This window comes from Magallana gigas, chromosome 5, assembly GCF_963853765.1.
Source record: "Magallana gigas chromosome 5, xbMagGiga1.1, whole genome shotgun sequence".
Classification (NCBI taxonomy): domain Eukaryota; kingdom Metazoa; phylum Mollusca; class Bivalvia; order Ostreida; family Ostreidae; genus Magallana; species Magallana gigas.
This window is the reverse complement of record NC_088857.1, coordinates 44,188,915-44,208,250: the sequence shown is the minus strand read 5'-3', so window position 1 is coordinate 44,208,250 and position 19,336 is coordinate 44,188,915. Positions and strand designations below refer to the sequence as shown.

The 19,336-nt window shown below is 38.0% G+C and overlaps 10 non-coding genes across 10 annotated transcripts; all 10 read left to right on the top strand.

The window, feature by feature from the left end:
* The first annotated feature begins 3,553 nt into the window (after window positions 1-3,553).
* LOC136275959 (5S ribosomal RNA) lies at window positions 3,554-3,672 on the top strand. Its single transcript, XR_010714466.1, has one exon. It is a non-coding gene; the product is annotated as a 5S ribosomal RNA (ribosomal RNA).
* A 1,540-nt stretch (window positions 3,673-5,212) lies between these two features.
* Window positions 5,213-5,331, top strand: LOC136275958 (5S ribosomal RNA). The gene has a single exon (XR_010714465.1). It is a non-coding gene; the product is annotated as a 5S ribosomal RNA (ribosomal RNA).
* A 1,541-nt stretch (window positions 5,332-6,872) lies between these two features.
* On the top strand, window positions 6,873-6,991 carry LOC117686681 (5S ribosomal RNA). The gene has a single exon (XR_004599788.2). It is a non-coding gene; the product is annotated as a 5S ribosomal RNA (ribosomal RNA).
* Window positions 6,992-8,525: 1,534 nt separating this feature from the next.
* On the top strand, window positions 8,526-8,644 carry LOC117686674 (5S ribosomal RNA). The gene has a single exon (XR_004599776.1). It is a non-coding gene; the product is annotated as a 5S ribosomal RNA (ribosomal RNA).
* Window positions 8,645-10,178: 1,534 nt separating this feature from the next.
* Window positions 10,179-10,297, top strand: LOC136275956 (5S ribosomal RNA). Its single transcript, XR_010714463.1, has one exon. It is a non-coding gene; the product is annotated as a 5S ribosomal RNA (ribosomal RNA).
* Window positions 10,298-11,833: 1,536 nt separating this feature from the next.
* Window positions 11,834-11,952, top strand: LOC136275955 (5S ribosomal RNA). Its single transcript, XR_010714462.1, has one exon. It is a non-coding gene; the product is annotated as a 5S ribosomal RNA (ribosomal RNA).
* Window positions 11,953-13,489: 1,537 nt separating this feature from the next.
* Window positions 13,490-13,608, top strand: LOC117686672 (5S ribosomal RNA). Its single transcript, XR_004599774.1, has one exon. It is a non-coding gene; the product is annotated as a 5S ribosomal RNA (ribosomal RNA).
* A 1,536-nt stretch (window positions 13,609-15,144) lies between these two features.
* Window positions 15,145-15,263, top strand: LOC117686671 (5S ribosomal RNA). Its single transcript, XR_004599772.1, has one exon. It is a non-coding gene; the product is annotated as a 5S ribosomal RNA (ribosomal RNA).
* A 1,537-nt stretch (window positions 15,264-16,800) lies between these two features.
* On the top strand, window positions 16,801-16,919 carry LOC136275954 (5S ribosomal RNA). Its single transcript, XR_010714461.1, has one exon. It is a non-coding gene; the product is annotated as a 5S ribosomal RNA (ribosomal RNA).
* A 1,536-nt stretch (window positions 16,920-18,455) lies between these two features.
* LOC136275953 (5S ribosomal RNA) lies at window positions 18,456-18,574 on the top strand. The gene has a single exon (XR_010714460.1). It is a non-coding gene; the product is annotated as a 5S ribosomal RNA (ribosomal RNA).
* The last annotated feature ends 762 nt before the right edge of the window (window positions 18,575-19,336 follow it).

Sequence of the window (19,336 nt, the reverse complement as noted above, 5' to 3'; positions counted from 1 at the left end):
TGGCCCTTAGAATTTCTCTTAGAATTTTGAATGTTTTACAAACAAAACACAAAATAAAATCGATAAATCTTTAATTATTTCACATTCAATTGCAATGACATTTTGCTATATTTTATACGTTAGGAAGCTTTTATACAATGTCGGCATTACTGTCTGTCTTGTTGAAAAGACGGTATCCAAAACGTTAAATTCTATTCTCGGTCTTTCCTTATACATAAAACCCTTATGAAGGTGAACCGATCCTTCATTTGAACAAATTTGAAATCCCTTAACCTAGGAATGCTTCGGACCAAGTTCGGTTAAAATGATCTGCTTAATCAATAAAACGTTTACAGACGGCAGGGGGGCGCCAGACAAAACTTTATCCAACTTATTTGCGCTCTTTGCTCAATTGAGCCGAGACATTCCAGATGCGAGAGCAAACGCATGGCTTGGTCAGTCTACTTATTACCAAATTAGTATGTACTTTTGAAAATAATTGTTAAATCGATCATATCTTTTCGATCTCAAAAAAGAATTTTCCATGCACAGTTTCTGTCTATATTATTTCAGGAGCTGAAGAGCACTAAATAACATGTTTTATGGATATTTTATCTATTATTCATATCCCTGACTAAAGCGTATACATGTAATGACGTTAAAGGGGCATGGTCGCAATTTTGATCAAAAACTATTTTAATGTTTACAATGTTCCAGTAAGACTTTTTAATAGGTGTCATTTGTTGAGTTATAAGCGCTTAAAATTCTTTGACATATAAACAAAGCTTTTAATTGTTTACATTTTGAATGTTCATGAGAACATTCCAGTTTTAGACCAAATATGAATGTGTAATACGTTTGGAACTGTTTATTTATGCTTATAATGAATAAGAAAATAGACATATCAGCTTGAAAAAGTTATTTTCTGGTATTTTGAACCTTTGTAAACAAATCATTACAAAGAAGATTTTGAGCTCTGTATCTTGCTTATAACTTAACGACTGACTCTCTGATTATTAGAGATGCATTCCTGAAGGACTGTAAATAATACAAGAGGCCCCTGGGCCACATCGCTCACCTGAGGACCAAAAGGTATGATAAAATAATGGAGTCATAATACAAACTATATGGACAATGTACAAAAATACATGTTAACCCTGTATAAATAAAATTCATTTCCCCCTTGATATTCTTATGTTTATTATGAAGTCCCTTTTCTAACACGATAATTCTATAGTTATATCACATATTGAGTATTGCAGTTCTCAAAAAGATTGTTTATATATTGGATATAAGCCTACATCAAACTCTGGACCCCTTGTGGGGCCCAAGAATCGTCCAAGTGCCAAAGTCTAAACAATTATGTAAAAAGAATCAGCAATATGTCAATGAGTTTCAGCTTTCCTGGCTGATTATTTTCTGAGAAGACGATATACTTTATACATTCCTATTTAAAACTTCGACCCCCCCCCCCCCCCCTTGTGGCCCCACCCTTCCCTCAGGGATCATGATTTTCATAACTTTGAATCTACACCACCTGAGGATATTTCCACACAAGTTTCAGCTTTCCTTGCGGAATAGTTCTTGAGAAGAACATTTTTGAATATTTCTAAAAAAAAAAAATTAAACATTTCCTAATTATCTCTCCTTAAAAAGGCATGGTTCCTCCTTTTCACAACTTTCAATCCCCTTAGCCTAAGGGTGCTATGTGCCAAGTTTGGTTGAAATTGGCCCAGTAGTTCTTGGGGAGATGTTGAAAATGTGAAAAGCTTACGGACAGACGGACAGGCAGGAAGACAGACAGACAGACGACAGAAGAATTGAAATGTGATCAGAAATTTCAGCTCAGATGACCTAAAAAAAAACAGAACAATAGAATTTGACCAAAATCGTGACCATGCTCCTTTAAAGCGACGATTCGAAAATATTTTATACAAACAAGCATCAAAATAGATATAAGTATTGAATGCTTAATTTTGGATAGAGTCGGTCCTTGTGAGTTATATTTGTGCGTAATTATACCCTATTAAAATGGTGGACTTACATTAATACATAAATCGCGGGGCCAGATCCAGCATTACTTCTCATAAAAAGGTCCAATAGAAAGTAAATTTTTGTTTGCCAGGGGCGTTGGTGTCTATGGCCATTTATTGCGAAAATAATAATTTTATTTTTTCAAGAGGATGGACTGGATCAAGTCGAATCCCTCCCACCACGATCTTCACACCCAAAAGATTAGAAGCTAAAAGACTCTTTAGACACTCGAGGGGGTGGGTTGGGGGGGGGGGGTCCACAGCCTAGAGCTCTGCCAGAAAGTTTCATATCTCAACCTCCCCAAAATTTCGACAAGCGTAAATTTTTCATTTTACAACTTGTGTCAGCAGTCTATTTTAATCCGCATTGCTTCGTAATAAAGACCCGGTCAAATTTTCCAAAACACGAATATAACACAAAATCCGTTCAAGGTTATCGAAAAAAAAATTAAAGAAAATAAAAGATAACAAAGATGAGAGATATTCATATGCATTATCGTTATAGTTTCAATTTTGAATATCATTGAAATACGAAACTAAACAAAATTAATGAAAACGACTCTACCAGATATTTCAATATCCTATATCAAGATGAAAGCTATCCAAAGTACCAGTCCCAGAAGAAAGACTATGGACAAGCGTTTTTCGTTGATGGACAGCGAACGTCGCTTTAAAAGAGCGTGTGAGCAGATTGTCCAACTCAACTACAAGATGTCTGACCTCCAGTCCCGATACAGTAGAGCCAAGGCAGAGAATCATCGTTCCTTCAGATACAGCCTTAGACTGAGACTGGCAGTTGTTGAGGGACTCAGAAACATGTACTACGACTACGCTCACAACAAAGCACAGACAGTAGCAGACCTAAGGCGTGAAATGTTTGGAGAAGATGTACAGATCATCTCCGACGACATGTCAGACTCCGGATCAGATGAGGAGTACTGAGCGGTTACTACAGATATAACTGCAAACGGCTCTTTTTAGAGCCATGAAATTTTTTCGAAAAGATGTCTCTATACAATACAATAGAAATACAGTGTACATATCAATGAAATCAAAATAGATAAATTATCAATGGAAATAATGAACATATACACCAAAAACAAATTACAACAGCAACAACACATTACACTTGCATATCCCACAATTGAGTTTTACTTTTGTAATACAGATAAATATTATTTATCCCCCCCCCCCCGCCCTCTTTTCGTGTAATAGAAAGTGCCCGATGATATATCAATCCCTCTCATCATCTACAAACACAAGTGTATTCTGTCATATCATCAAATAAAAAAAAACCACAAGGCGTCTTACAAGACCCCCCCCCCCTTTTTCACATTCGCAACAGTAGCAAGTGCGCGTTCAACCCCCCCCCCCCCCCACCCCTTTTTACAAAACAAAGTAAACATTTCTATGGAGTGAGTCAGTGAGTAACATATAGCTTTTATTACACTAAAATATAAATATCTGAAACATGAAATTAAAATAATTGGAATTTCTTTCACAACTGTATCTTTATGTACGCAATATAAACCCTATCTAATGTCTACGGCCATATCACGTTGAAAGCACCGGTTCTCGTCCGATCACCGAAGTTAAGCAACGTAGAGCTTGGTTAGTACTTGGATGGGTGACCGCCTGGGAATACCAGGTGTCGTAGACTTTTTTTTATTTCAAATAAAATTTCATCAATTTTTTTTTATCAAAAATAATTCTCATAATTCGCCCTGCGAATAAATTTTCCAATGATCTCCAAGTCATCATGGTCTAAGGGAGACAAGTCCGTGAAAAACGTGCGGTGAAATTTACATGCATGCGGCAGACAAGAAATAAGCAAGTAAAATAAAACATAGCGAATCAATCGCATTACAAAAAACAATGAAACGATATTTTGTCCATGTATGAATTACCGATAATTAATGATTATCAAATATTATATGCTTAATTAATTACCTTATACAATACACATAATTATGTATCTCGATTTTGAAGAAGCGAAATAACGGTATATTAGGGTAGATAATTGTCAGCCCAAGCTCAGCAATCATGGCACCTGGCACAGCATTTGAGACAGATAATAACTTGTTTATTCAGGCGACTCGTGTCGCCTTATGAAATGAAACGAGTTTCTCAATTAGCAATGCCACTGTGCGCTATATAGTGGGGTGCGCGAAGAGCAAGGACATCACAAATCCTACACTGCAAATCGAAAACACTTACTGCATCTTCTAGTGCTATATCCTATATCAAGATGAAAGCTATCCAAAGTACCAGTCCCAGAAGAAAGACTATGGACAAGCGTTTTTCGTTGATGGACAGCGAACGTCGCTTTAAAAGAGCGTGTGAGCAGATTGTCCAACTCAACTACAAGATGTCTGACCTCCAGTCCCGATACAGTAGAGCCAAGGCAGAGAATCATCGTTCCTTCAGATACAGCCTTAGACTGAGACTGGCAGTTGTTGAGGGACTCAGAAACATGTACTACGACTACGCTCACAACAAAGCACAGACAGTAGCAGACCTAAGGCGTGAAATGTTTGGAGAAGATGTACAGATCATCTCCGACGACATGTCAGACTCCGGATCAGATGAGGAGTACTGAGCGGTTACTACAGATATAACTGCAAACGGCTCTTTTTAGAGCCATGAAATTTTTTCGAAAAGATGTCTCTATACAATACAATAGAAATACAGTGTACATATCAATGAAATCAAAATAGATAAATTATCAATGGAAATAATGAACATATACACCAAAAACAAATTACAACAGCAACAACACATTACACTTGCATATCCCACAATTGAGTTTTACTTTTGTAATACAGATAAATATTATTTATCCCCCCCCCCCCCGCCCTCTTTTCGTGTAATAGAAAGTGCCCGATGATATATCAATCCCTCTCATCATCTACAAACACAAGTGTATTCTGTCATATCATCAAATAAAAAAAAACCACAAGGCGTCTTACAAGACCCCCCCCCCTTTTTCACATTCGCAACAGTAGCAAGTGCGCGTTCAACCCCCCCCCCCCCCCCCACCCCTTTTTACAAAACAAAGTAAACATTTCTATGGAGTGAGTCAGTGAGTAACATATAGCTTTTATTACACTAAAATATAAATATCTGAAACATGAAATTAAAATAATTGGAATTTCTTTCACAACTGTATCTTTATGTACGCAATATAAACCCTATCTAATGTCTACGGCCATATCACGTTGAAAGCACCGGTTCTCGTCCGATCACCGAAGTTAAGCAACGTAGAGCTTGGTTAGTACTTGGATGGGTGACCGCCTGGGAATACCAGGTGTCGTAGACTTTTTTTTATTTCAAATAAAATTTCATCAATTTTTTTTTATCAAAAATAATTCTCATAATTCGCCCTGCGAATAAATTTTCCAATGATCTCCAAGTCATCATGGTCTAAGGGAGACAAGTCCGTGAAAAACGTGCGGTGAAATTTACATGCATGCGGCAGACAAGAAATAAGCAAGTAAAATAAAACATAGCGAATCAATCGCATTACAAAAAACAATGAAACGATATTTTGTCCATGTATGAATTACCGATAATTAATGATTATCAAATATTATATGCTTAATTAATTACCTTATACAATACACATAATTATGTATCTCGATTTTGAAGAAGCGAAATAACGGTATATTAGGGTAGATAATTGTCAGCCCAAGCTCAGCAATCATGGCACCTGGCACAGCATTTGAGACAGATAATAACTTGTTTATTCAGGCGACTCGTGTCGCCTTATGAAATGAAACGAGTTTCTCAATTAGCAATGCCACTGTGCGCTATATAGTGGGGTGCGCGAAGAGCAAGGACATCACAAATCCTACACTGCAAATCGAAAACACTTACTGCATCTTCTAGTGCTATATCCTATATCAAGATGAAAGCTATCCAAAGTACCAGTCCCAGAAGAAAGACTATGGACAAGCGTTTTTCGTTGATGGACAGCGAACGTCGCTTTAAAAGAGCGTGTGAGCAGATTGTCCAACTCAACTACAAGATGTCTGACCTCCAGTCCCGATACAGTAGAGCCAAGGCAGAGAATCATCGTTCCTTCAGATACAGCCTTAGACTGAGACTGGCAGTTGTTGAGGGACTCAGAAACATGTACTACGACTACGCTCACAACAAAGCACAGACAGTAGCAGACCTAAGGCGTGAAATGTTTGGAGAAGATGTACAGATCATCTCCGACGACATGTCAGACTCCGGATCAGATGAGGAGTACTGAGCGGTTACTACAGATATAACTGCAAACGGCTCTTTTTAGAGCCATGAAATTTTTTCGAAAAGATGTCTCTATACAATACAATAGAAATACAGTGTACATATCAATGAAATCAAAATAGATAAATTATCAATGGAAATAATGAACATATACACCAAAAACAAATTACAACAGCAACAACACATTACACTTGCATATCCCACAATTGAGTTTTACTTTTGTAATACAGATAAATATTATTTATCCCCCCCCCCCCGCCCTCTTTTCGTGTAATAGAAAGTGCCCGATGATATATCAATCCCTCTCATCATCTACAAACACAAGTGTATTCTGTCATATCATCAAATAAAAAAAAACCACAAGGCGTCTTACAAGACCCCCCCCCCCTTTTTCACATTCGCAACAGTAGCAAGTGCGCGTTCAACCCCCCCCCCCCCCCCCCACCCCTTTTTACAAAACAAAGTAAACATTTCTATGGAGTGAGTCAGTGAGTAACATATAGCTTTTATTACACTAAAATATAAATATCTGAAACATGAAATTAAAATAATTGGAATTTCTTTCACAACTGTATCTTTATGTACGCAATATAAACCCTATCTAATGTCTACGGCCATATCACGTTGAAAGCACCGGTTCTCGTCCGATCACCGAAGTTAAGCAACGTAGAGCTTGGTTAGTACTTGGATGGGTGACCGCCTGGGAATACCAGGTGTCGTAGACTTTTTTTTATTTCAAATAAAATTTCATCAATTTTTTTTTATCAAAAATAATTCTCATAATTCGCCCTGCGAATAAATTTTCCAATGATCTCCAAGTCATCATGGTCTAAGGGAGACAAGTCCGTGAAAAACGTGCGGTGAAATTTACATGCATGCGGCAGACAAGAAATAAGCAAGTAAAATAAAACATAGCGAATCAATCGCATTACAAAAAACAATGAAACGATATTTTGTCCATGTATGAATTACCGATAATTAATGATTATCAAATATTATATGCTTAATTAATTACCTTATACAATACACATAATTATGTATCTCGATTTTGAAGAAGCGAAATAACGGTATATTAGGGTAGATAATTGTCAGCCCAAGCTCAGCAATCATGGCACCTGGCACAGCATTTGAGACTGATAATAACTTGTTTATTCAGGCGACTCGTGTCGCCTTATGAAATGAAACGAGTTTCTCAATTAGCAATGCCACTGTGCGCTATATAGTGGGGTGCGCGAAGAGCAAGGACATCACAAATCCTACACTGCAAATCGAAAACACTTACTGCATCTTCTAGTGCTATATCCTATATCAAGATGAAAGCTATCCAAAGTACCAGTCCCAGAAGAAAGACTATGGACAAGCGTTTTTCGTTGATGGACAGCGAACGTCGCTTTAAAAGAGCGTGTGAGCAGATTGTCCAACTCAACTACAAGATGTCTGACCTCCAGTCCCGATACAGTAGAGCCAAGGCAGAGAATCATCGTTCCTTCAGATACAGCCTTAGACTGAGACTGGCAGTTGTTGAGGGACTCAGAAACATGTACTACGACTACGCTCACAACAAAGCACAGACAGTAGCAGACCTAAGGCGTGAAATGTTTGGAGAAGATGTACAGATCATCTCCGACGACATGTCAGACTCCGGATCAGATGAGGAGTACTGAGCGGTTACTACAGATATAACTGCAAACGGCTCTTTTTAGAGCCATGAAATTTTTTCGAAAAGATGTCTCTATACAATACAATAGAAATACAGTGTACATATCAATGAAATCAAAATAGATAAATTATCAATGGAAATAATGAACATATACACCAAAAACAAATTACAACAGCAACAACACATTACACTTGCATATCCCACAATTGAGTTTTACTTTTGTAATACAGATAAATATTATTTATCCCCCCCCCCGCCCTCTTTTCGTGTAATAGAAAGTGCCCGATGATATATCAATCCCTCTCATCATCTACAAACACAAGTGTATTCTGTCATATCATCAAATAAAAAAAAACCACAAGGCGTCTTACAAGACCCCCCCCCCCCCTTTTTCACATTCGCAACAGTAGCAAGTGCGCGTTCAACCCCCCCCCCCACCCCTTTTTACAAAACAAAGTAAACATTTCTATGGAGTGAGTCAGTGAGTAACATATAGCTTTTATTACACTAAAATATAAATATCTGAAACATGAAATTAAAATAATTGGAATTTCTTTCACAACTGTATCTTTATGTACGCAATATAAACCCTATCTAATGTCTACGGCCATATCACGTTGAAAGCACCGGTTCTCGTCCGATCACCGAAGTTAAGCAACGTAGAGCTTGGTTAGTACTTGGATGGGTGACCGCCTGGGAATACCAGGTGTCGTAGACTTTTTTTTATTTCAAATAAAATTTCATCAATTTTTTTTTATCAAAAATAATTCTCATAATTCGCCCTGCGAATAAATTTTCCAATGATCTCCAAGTCATCATGGTCTAAGGGAGACAAGTCCGTGAAAAACGTGCGGTGAAATTTACATGCATGCGGCAGACAAGAAATAAGCAAGTAAAATAAAACATAGCGAATCAATCGCATTACAAAAAACAATGAAACGATATTTTGTCCATGTATGAATTACCGATAATTAATGATTATCAAATATTATATGCTTAATTAATTACCTTATACAATACACATAATTATGTATCTCGATTTTGAAGAAGCGAAATAACGGTATATTAGGGTAGATAATTGTCAGCCCAAGCTCAGCAATCATGGCACCTGGCACAGCATTTGAGACAGATAATAACTTGTTTATTCAGGCGACTCGTGTCGCCTTATGAAATGAAACGAGTTTCTCAATTAGCAATGCCACTGTGCGCTATATAGTGGGGTGCGCGAAGAGCAAGGACATCACAAATCCTACACTGCAAATCGAAAACACTTACTGCATCTTCTAGTGCTATATCCTATATCAAGATGAAAGCTATCCAAAGTACCAGTCCCAGAAGAAAGACTATGGACAAGCGTTTTTCGTTGATGGACAGCGAACGTCGCTTTAAAAGAGCGTGTGAGCAGATTGTCCAACTCAACTACAAGATGTCTGACCTCCAGTCCCGATACAGTAGAGCCAAGGCAGAGAATCATCGTTCCTTCAGATACAGCCTTAGACTGAGACTGGCAGTTGTTGAGGGACTCAGAAACATGTACTACGACTACGCTCACAACAAAGCACAGACAGTAGCAGACCTAAGGCGTGAAATGTTTGGAGAAGATGTACAGATCATCTCCGACGACATGTCAGACTCCGGATCAGATGAGGAGTACTGAGCGGTTACTACAGATATAACTGCAAACGGCTCTTTTTAGAGCCATGAAATTTTTTCGAAAAGATGTCTCTATACAATACAATAGAAATACAGTGTACATATCAATGAAATCAAAATAGATAAATTATCAATGGAAATAATGAACATATACACCAAAAACAAATTACAACAGCAACAACACATTACACTTGCATATCCCACAATTGAGTTTTACTTTTGTAATACAGATAAATATTATTTATCCCCCCCCCCGCCCTCTTTTCGTGTAATAGAAAGTGCCCGATGATATATCAATCCCTCTCATCATCTACAAACACAAGTGTATTCTGTCATATCATCAAATAAAAAAAAACCACAAGGCGTCTTACAAGACCCCCCCCCCCTTTTTCACATTCGCAACAGTAGCAAGTGCGCGTTCAACCCCCCCCCCCCCACCCCTTTTTACAAAACAAAGTAAACATTTCTATGGAGTGAGTCAGTGAGTAACATATAGCTTTTATTACACTAAAATATAAATATCTGAAACATGAAATTAAAATAATTGGAATTTCTTTCACAACTGTATCTTTATGTACGCAATATAAACCCTATCTAATGTCTACGGCCATATCACGTTGAAAGCACCGGTTCTCGTCCGATCACCGAAGTTAAGCAACGTAGAGCTTGGTTAGTACTTGGATGGGTGACCGCCTGGGAATACCAGGTGTCGTAGACTTTTTTTTATTTCAAATAAAATTTCATCAATTTTTTTTTATCAAAAATAATTCTCATAATTCGCCCTGCGAATAAATTTTCCAATGATCTCCAAGTCATCATGGTCTAAGGGAGACAAGTCCGTGAAAAACGTGCGGTGAAATTTACATGCATGCGGCAGACAAGAAATAAGCAAGTAAAATAAAACATAGCGAATCAATCGCATTACAAAAAACAATGAAACGATATTTTGTCCATGTATGAATTACCGATAATTAATGATTATCAAATATTATATGCTTAATTAATTACCTTATACAATACACATAATTATGTATCTCGATTTTGAAGAAGCGAAATAACGGTATATTAGGGTAGATAATTGTCAGCCCAAGCTCAGCAATCATGGCACCTGGCACAGCATTTGAGACAGATAATAACTTGTTTATTCAGGCGACTCGTGTCGCCTTATGAAATGAAACGAGTTTCTCAATTAGCAATGCCACTGTGCGCTATATAGTGGGGTGCGCGAAGAGCAAGGACATCACAAATCCTACACTGCAAATCGAAAACACTTACTGCATCTTCTAGTGCTATATCCTATATCAAGATGAAAGCTATCCAAAGTACCAGTCCCAGAAGAAAGACTATGGACAAGCGTTTTTCGTTGATGGACAGCGAACGTCGCTTTAAAAGAGCGTGTGAGCAGATTGTCCAACTCAACTACAAGATGTCTGACCTCCAGTCCCGATACAGTAGAGCCAAGGCAGAGAATCATCGTTCCTTCAGATACAGCCTTAGACTGAGACTGGCAGTTGTTGAGGGACTCAGAAACATGTACTACGACTACGCTCACAACAAAGCACAGACAGTAGCAGACCTAAGGCGTGAAATGTTTGGAGAAGATGTACAGATCATCTCCGACGACATGTCAGACTCCGGATCAGATGAGGAGTACTGAGCGGTTACTACAGATATAACTGCAAACGGCTCTTTTTAGAGCCATGAAATTTTTTCGAAAAGATGTCTCTATACAATACAATAGAAATACAGTGTACATATCAATGAAATCAAAATAGATAAATTATCAATGGAAATAATGAACATATACACCAAAAACAAATTACAACAGCAACAACACATTACACTTGCATATCCCACAATTGAGTTTTACTTTTGTAATACAGATAAATATTATTTATCCCCCCCCCCCCGCCCTCTTTTCGTGTAATAGAAAGTGCCCGATGATATATCAATCCCTCTCATCATCTACAAACACAAGTGTATTCTGTCATATCATCAAATAAAAAAAAACCACAAGGCGTCTTACAAGACCCCCCCCCCCTTTTTCACATTCGCAACAGTAGCAAGTGCGCGTTCAACCCCCCCCCCCCCACCCCTTTTTACAAAACAAAGTAAACATTTCTATGGAGTGAGTCAGTGAGTAACATATAGCTTTTATTACACTAAAATATAAATATCTGAAACATGAAATTAAAATAATTGGAATTTCTTTCACAACTGTATCTTTATGTACGCAATATAAACCCTATCTAATGTCTACGGCCATATCACGTTGAAAGCACCGGTTCTCGTCCGATCACCGAAGTTAAGCAACGTAGAGCTTGGTTAGTACTTGGATGGGTGACCGCCTGGGAATACCAGGTGTCGTAGACTTTTTTTTATTTCAAATAAAATTTCATCAATTTTTTTTTATCAAAAATAATTCTCATAATTCGCCCTGCGAATAAATTTTCCAATGATCTCCAAGTCATCATGGTCTAAGGGAGACAAGTCCGTGAAAAACGTGCGGTGAAATTTACATGCATGCGGCAGACAAGAAATAAGCAAGTAAAATAAAACATAGCGAATCAATCGCATTACAAAAAACAATGAAACGATATTTTGTCCATGTATGAATTACCGATAATTAATGATTATCAAATATTATATGCTTAATTAATTACCTTATACAATACACATAATTATGTATCTCGATTTTGAAGAAGCGAAATAACGGTATATTAGGGTAGATAATTGTCAGCCCAAGCTCAGCAATCATGGCACCTGGCACAGCATTTGAGACAGATAATAACTTGTTTATTCAGGCGACTCGTGTCGCCTTATGAAATGAAACGAGTTTCTCAATTAGCAATGCCACTGTGCGCTATATAGTGGGGTGCGCGAAGAGCAAGGACATCACAAATCCTACACTGCAAATCGAAAACACTTACTGCATCTTCTAGTGCTATATCCTATATCAAGATGAAAGCTATCCAAAGTACCAGTCCCAGAAGAAAGACTATGGACAAGCGTTTTTCGTTGATGGACAGCGAACGTCGCTTTAAAAGAGCGTGTGAGCAGATTGTCCAACTCAACTACAAGATGTCTGACCTCCAGTCCCGATACAGTAGAGCCAAGGCAGAGAATCATCGTTCCTTCAGATACAGCCTTAGACTGAGACTGGCAGTTGTTGAGGGACTCAGAAACATGTACTACGACTACGCTCACAACAAAGCACAGACAGTAGCAGACCTAAGGCGTGAAATGTTTGGAGAAGATGTACAGATCATCTCCGACGACATGTCAGACTCCGGATCAGATGAGGAGTACTGAGCGGTTACTACAGATATAACTGCAAACGGCTCTTTTTAGAGCCATGAAATTTTTTCGAAAAGATGTCTCTATACAATACAATAGAAATACAGTGTACATATCAATGAAATCAAAATAGATAAATTATCAATGGAAATAATGAACATATACACCAAAAACAAATTACAACAGCAACAACACATTACACTTGCATATCCCACAATTGAGTTTTACTTTTGTAATACAGATAAATATTATTTATCCCCCCCCCCCCGCCCTCTTTTCGTGTAATAGAAAGTGCCCGATGATATATCAATCCCTCTCATCATCTACAAACACAAGTGTATTCTGTCATATCATCAAATAAAAAAAAACCACAAGGCGTCTTACAAGACCCCCCCCCCCTTTTTCACATTCGCAACAGTAGCAAGTGCGCGTTCAACCCCCCCCCCCCCCACCCCTTTTTACAAAACAAAGTAAACATTTCTATGGAGTGAGTCAGTGAGTAACATATAGCTTTTATTACACTAAAATATAAATATCTGAAACATGAAATTAAAATAATTGGAATTTCTTTCACAACTGTATCTTTATGTACGCAATATAAACCCTATCTAATGTCTACGGCCATATCACGTTGAAAGCACCGGTTCTCGTCCGATCACCGAAGTTAAGCAACGTAGAGCTTGGTTAGTACTTGGATGGGTGACCGCCTGGGAATACCAGGTGTCGTAGACTTTTTTTTATTTCAAATAAAATTTCATCAATTTTTTTTTATCAAAAATAATTCTCATAATTCGCCCTGCGAATAAATTTTCCAATGATCTCCAAGTCATCATGGTCTAAGGGAGACAAGTCCGTGAAAAACGTGCGGTGAAATTTACATGCATGCGGCAGACAAGAAATAAGCAAGTAAAATAAAACATAGCGAATCAATCGCATTACAAAAAACAATGAAACGATATTTTGTCCATGTATGAATTACCGATAATTAATGATTATCAAATATTATATGCTTAATTAATTACCTTATACAATACACATAATTATGTATCTCGATTTTGAAGAAGCGAAATAACGGTATATTAGGGTAGATAATTGTCAGCCCAAGCTCAGCAATCATGGCACCTGGCACAGCATTTGAGACAGATAATAACTTGTTTATTCAGGCGACTCGTGTCGCCTTATGAAATGAAACGAGTTTCTCAATTAGCAATGCCACTGTGCGCTATATAGTGGGGTGCGCGAAGAGCAAGGACATCACAAATCCTACACTGCAAATCGAAAACACTTACTGCATCTTCTAGTGCTATATCCTATATCAAGATGAAAGCTATCCAAAGTACCAGTCCCAGAAGAAAGACTATGGACAAGCGTTTTTCGTTGATGGACAGCGAACGTCGCTTTAAAAGAGCGTGTGAGCAGATTGTCCAACTCAACTACAAGATGTCTGACCTCCAGTCCCGATACAGTAGAGCCAAGGCAGAGAATCATCGTTCCTTCAGATACAGCCTTAGACTGAGACTGGCAGTTGTTGAGGGACTCAGAAACATGTACTACGACTACGCTCACAACAAAGCACAGACAGTAGCAGACCTAAGGCGTGAAATGTTTGGAGAAGATGTACAGATCATCTCCGACGACATGTCAGACTCCGGATCAGATGAGGAGTACTGAGCGGTTACTACAGATATAACTGCAAACGGCTCTTTTTAGAGCCATGAAATTTTTTCGAAAAGATGTCTCTATACAATACAATAGAAATACAGTGTACATATCAATGAAATCAAAATAGATAAATTATCAATGGAAATAATGAACATATACACCAAAAACAAATTACAACAGCAACAACACATTACACTTGCATATCCCACAATTGAGTTTTACTTTTGTAATACAGATAAATATTATTTATCCCCCCCCCCCCGCCCTCTTTTCGTGTAATAGAAAGTGCCCGATGATATATCAATCCCTCTCATCATCTACAAACACAAGTGTATTCTGTCATATCATCAAATAAAAAAAAACCACAAGGCGTCTTACAAGACCCCCCCCCCCTTTTTCACATTCGCAACAGTAGCAAGTGCGCGTTCAACCCCCCCCCCCCCACCCCTTTTTACAAAACAAAGTAAACATTTCTATGGAGTGAGTCAGTGAGTAACATATAGCTTTTATTACACTAAAATATAAATATCTGAAACATGAAATTAAAATAATTGGAATTTCTTTCACAACTGTATCTTTATGTACGCAATATAAACCCTATCTAATGTCTACGGCCATATCACGTTGAAAGCACCGGTTCTCGTCCGATCACCGAAGTTAAGCAACGTAGAGCTTGGTTAGTACTTGGATGGGTGACCGCCTGGGAATACCAGGTGTCGTAGACTTTTTTTTATTTCAAATAAAATTTCATCAATTTTTTTTTATCAAAAATAATTCTCATAATTCGCCCTGCGAATAAATTTTCCAATGATCTCCAAGTCATCATGGTCTAAGGGAGACAAGTCCGTGAAAAACGTGCGGTGAAATTTACATGCATGCGGCAGACAAGAAATAAGCAAGTAAAATAAAACATAGCGAATCAATCGCATTACAAAAAACAATGAAACGATATTTTGTCCATGTATGAATTACCGATAATTAATGATTATCAAATATTATATGCTTAATTAATTACCTTATACAATACACATAATTATGTATCTCGATTTTGAAGAAGCGAAATAACGGTATATTAGGGTAGATAATTGTCAGCCCAAGCTCAGCAATCATGGCACCTGGCACAGCATTTGAGACAGATAATAACTTGTTTATTCAGGCGACTCGTGTCGCCTTATGAAATGAAACGAGTTTCTCAATTAGCAATGCCACTGTGCGCTATATAGTGGGGTGCGCGAAGAGCAAGGACATCACAAATCCTACACTGCAAATCGAAAACACTTACTGCATCTTCTAGTGCTATATCCTATATCAAGATGAAAGCTATCCAAAGTACCAGTCCCAGAAGAAAGACTATGGACAAGCGTTTTTCGTTGATGGACAGCGAACGTCGCTTTAAAAGAGCGTGTGAGCAGATTGTCCAACTCAACTACAAGATGTCTGACCTCCAGTCCCGATACAGTAGAGCCAAGGCAGAGAATCATCGTTCCTTCAGATACAGCCTTAGACTGAGACTGGCAGTTGTTGAGGGACTCAGAAACATGTACTACGACTACGCTCACAACAAAGCACAGACAGTAGCAGACCTAAGGCGTGAAATGTTTGGAGAAGATGTACAGATCATCTCCGACGACATGTCAGACTCCGGATCAGATGAGGAGTACTGAGCGGTTACTACAGATATAACTGCAAACGGCTCTTTTTAGAGCCATGAAATTTTTTCGAAAAGATGTCTCTATACAATACAATAGAAATACAGTGTACATATCAATGAAATCAAAATAGATAAATTATCAATGGAAATAATGAACATATACACCAAAAACAAATTACAACAGCAACAACACATTACACTTGCATATCCCACAATTGAGTTTTACTTTTGTAATACAGATAAATATTATTTATCCCCCCCCCCCCGCCCTCTTTTCGTGTAATAGAAAGTGCCCGATGATATATCAATCCCTCTCATCATCTACAAACACAAGTGTATTCTGTCATATCATCAAATAAAAAAAAACCACAAGGCGTCTTACAAGACCCCCCCCCCCCTTTTTCACATTCGCAACAGTAGCAAGTGCGCGTTCAACCCCCCCCCCCCCACCCCTTTTTACAAAACAAAGTAAACATTTCTATGGAGTGAGTCAGTGAGTAACATATAGCTTTTATTACACTAAAATATAAATATCTGAAACATGAAATTAAAATAATTGGAATTTCTTTCACAACTGTATCTTTATGTACGCAATATAAACCCTATCTAATGTCTACGGCCATATCACGTTGAAAGCACCGGTTCTCGTCCGATCACCGAAGTTAAGCAACGTAGAGCTTGGTTAGTACTTGGATGGGTGACCGCCTGGGAATACCAGGTGTCGTAGACTTTTTTTTATTTCAAATAAAATTTCATCAATTTTTTTTTATCAAAAATAATTCTCATAATTCGCCCTGCGAATAAATTTTCCAATGATCTCCAAGTCATCATGGTCTAAGGGAGACAAGTCCGTGAAAAACGTGCGGTGAAATTTACATGCATGCGGCAGACAAGAAATAAGCAAGTAAAATAAAACATAGCGAATCAATCGCATTACAAAAAACAATGAAACGATATTTTGTCCATGTATGAATTACCGATAATTAATGATTATCAAATATTATATGCTTAATTAATTACCTTATACAATACACATAATTATGTATCTCGATTTTGAAGAAGCGAAATAACGGTATATTAGGGTAGATAATTGTCAGCCCAAGCTCAGCAATCATGGCACCTGGCACAGCATTTGAGACAGATAATAACTTGTTTATTCAGGCGACTCGTGTCGCCTTATGAAATGAAACGAGTTTCTCAATTAGCAATGCCACTGTGCGCTATATAGTGGGGTGCGCGAAGAGCAAGGACATCACAAATCCTACACTGCAAATCGAAAACACTTACTGCATCTTCTAGTGCTATATCCTATATCAAGATGAAAGCTATCCAAAGTACCAGTCCCAGAAGAAAGACTATGGACAAGCGTTTTTCGTTGATGGACAGCGAACGTCGCTTTAAAAGAGCGTGTGAGCAGATTGTCCAACTCAACTACAAGATGTCTGACCTCCAGTCCCGATACAGTAGAGCCAAGGCAGAGAATCATCGTTCCTTCAGATACAGCCTTAGACTGAGACTGGCAGTTGTTGAGGGACTCAGAAACATGTACTACGACTACGCTCACAACAAAGCACAGACAGTAGCAGACCTAAGGCGTGAAATGTTTGGAGAAGATGTACAGATCATCTCCGACGACATGTCAGACTCCGGATCAGATGAGGAGTACTGAGCGGTTACTACAGATATAACTGCAAACGGCTCTTTTTAGAGCCATGAAATTTTTTCGAAAAGATGTCTCTATACAATACAATAGAAATACAGTGTACATATCAATGAAATCAAAATAGATAAATTATCAATGGAAATAATGAACATATACACCAAAAACAAATTACAACAGCAACAACACATTACACTTGCATATCCCACAATTGAGTTTTACTTTTGTAATACAGATAAATATTATTTATCCCCCCCCCCCCGCCCTCTTTTCGTGTAATAGAAAGTGCCCGATGATATATCAATCCCTCTCATCATCTACAAACACAAGTGTATTCTGTCATATCATCAAATAAAAAAAAACCACAAGGCGTCTTACAAGACCCCCCCCCCCTTTTTCACATTCGCAACAGTAGCAAGTGCGCGTTCAACCCCCCCCCCCCCACCCCTTTTTACAAAACAAAGTAAACATTTCTATGGAGTGAGTCAGTGAGTAACATATAGCTTTTATTACACTAAAATATAAATATCTGAAACATGAAATTAAAATAATTGGAATTTCTTTCACAACTGTATCTTTATGTACGCAATATAAACCCTATCTAATGTCTACGGCCATATCACGTTGAAAGCACCGGTTCTCGTCCGATCACCGAAGTTAAGCAACGTAGAGCTTGGTTAGTACTTGGATGGGTGACCGCCTGGGAATACCAGGTGTCGTAGACTTTTTTTTATTTCAAATAAAATTTCATCAATTTTTTTTTATCAAAAATAATTCTCATAATTCGCCCTGCGAATAAATTTTCCAATGATCTCCAAGTCATCATGGTCTAAGGGAGACAAGTCCGTGAAAAACGTGCGGTGAAATTTACATGCATGCGGCAGACAAGAAATAAGCAAGTAAAATAAAACATAGCGAATCAATCGCATTACAAAAAACAATGAAACGATATTTTGTCCATGTATGAATTACCGATAATTAATGATTATCAAATATTATATGCTTAATTAATTACCTTATACAATACACATAATTATGTATCTCGATTTTGAAGAAGCGAAATAACGGTATATTAGGGTAGATAATTGTCAGCCCAAGCTCAGCAATCATGGCACCTGGCACAGCATTTGAGACAGATAATAACTTGTTTATTCAGGCGACTCGTGTCGCCTTATGAAATGAAACGAGTTTCTCAATTAGCAATGCCACTGTGCGCTATATAGTGGGGTGCGCGAAGAGCAAGGACATCACAAATCCTACACTGCAAATCGAAAACACTTACTGCATCTTCTAGTGCTATATCCTATATCAAGATGAAAGCTATCCAAAGTACCAGTCCCAGAAGAAAGACTATGGACAAGCGTTTTTCGTTGATGGACAGCGAACGTCGCTTTAAAAGAGCGTGTGAGCAGATTGTCCAACTCAACTACAAGATGTCTGACCTCCAGTCCCGATACAGTAGAGCCAAGGCAGAGAATCATCGTTCC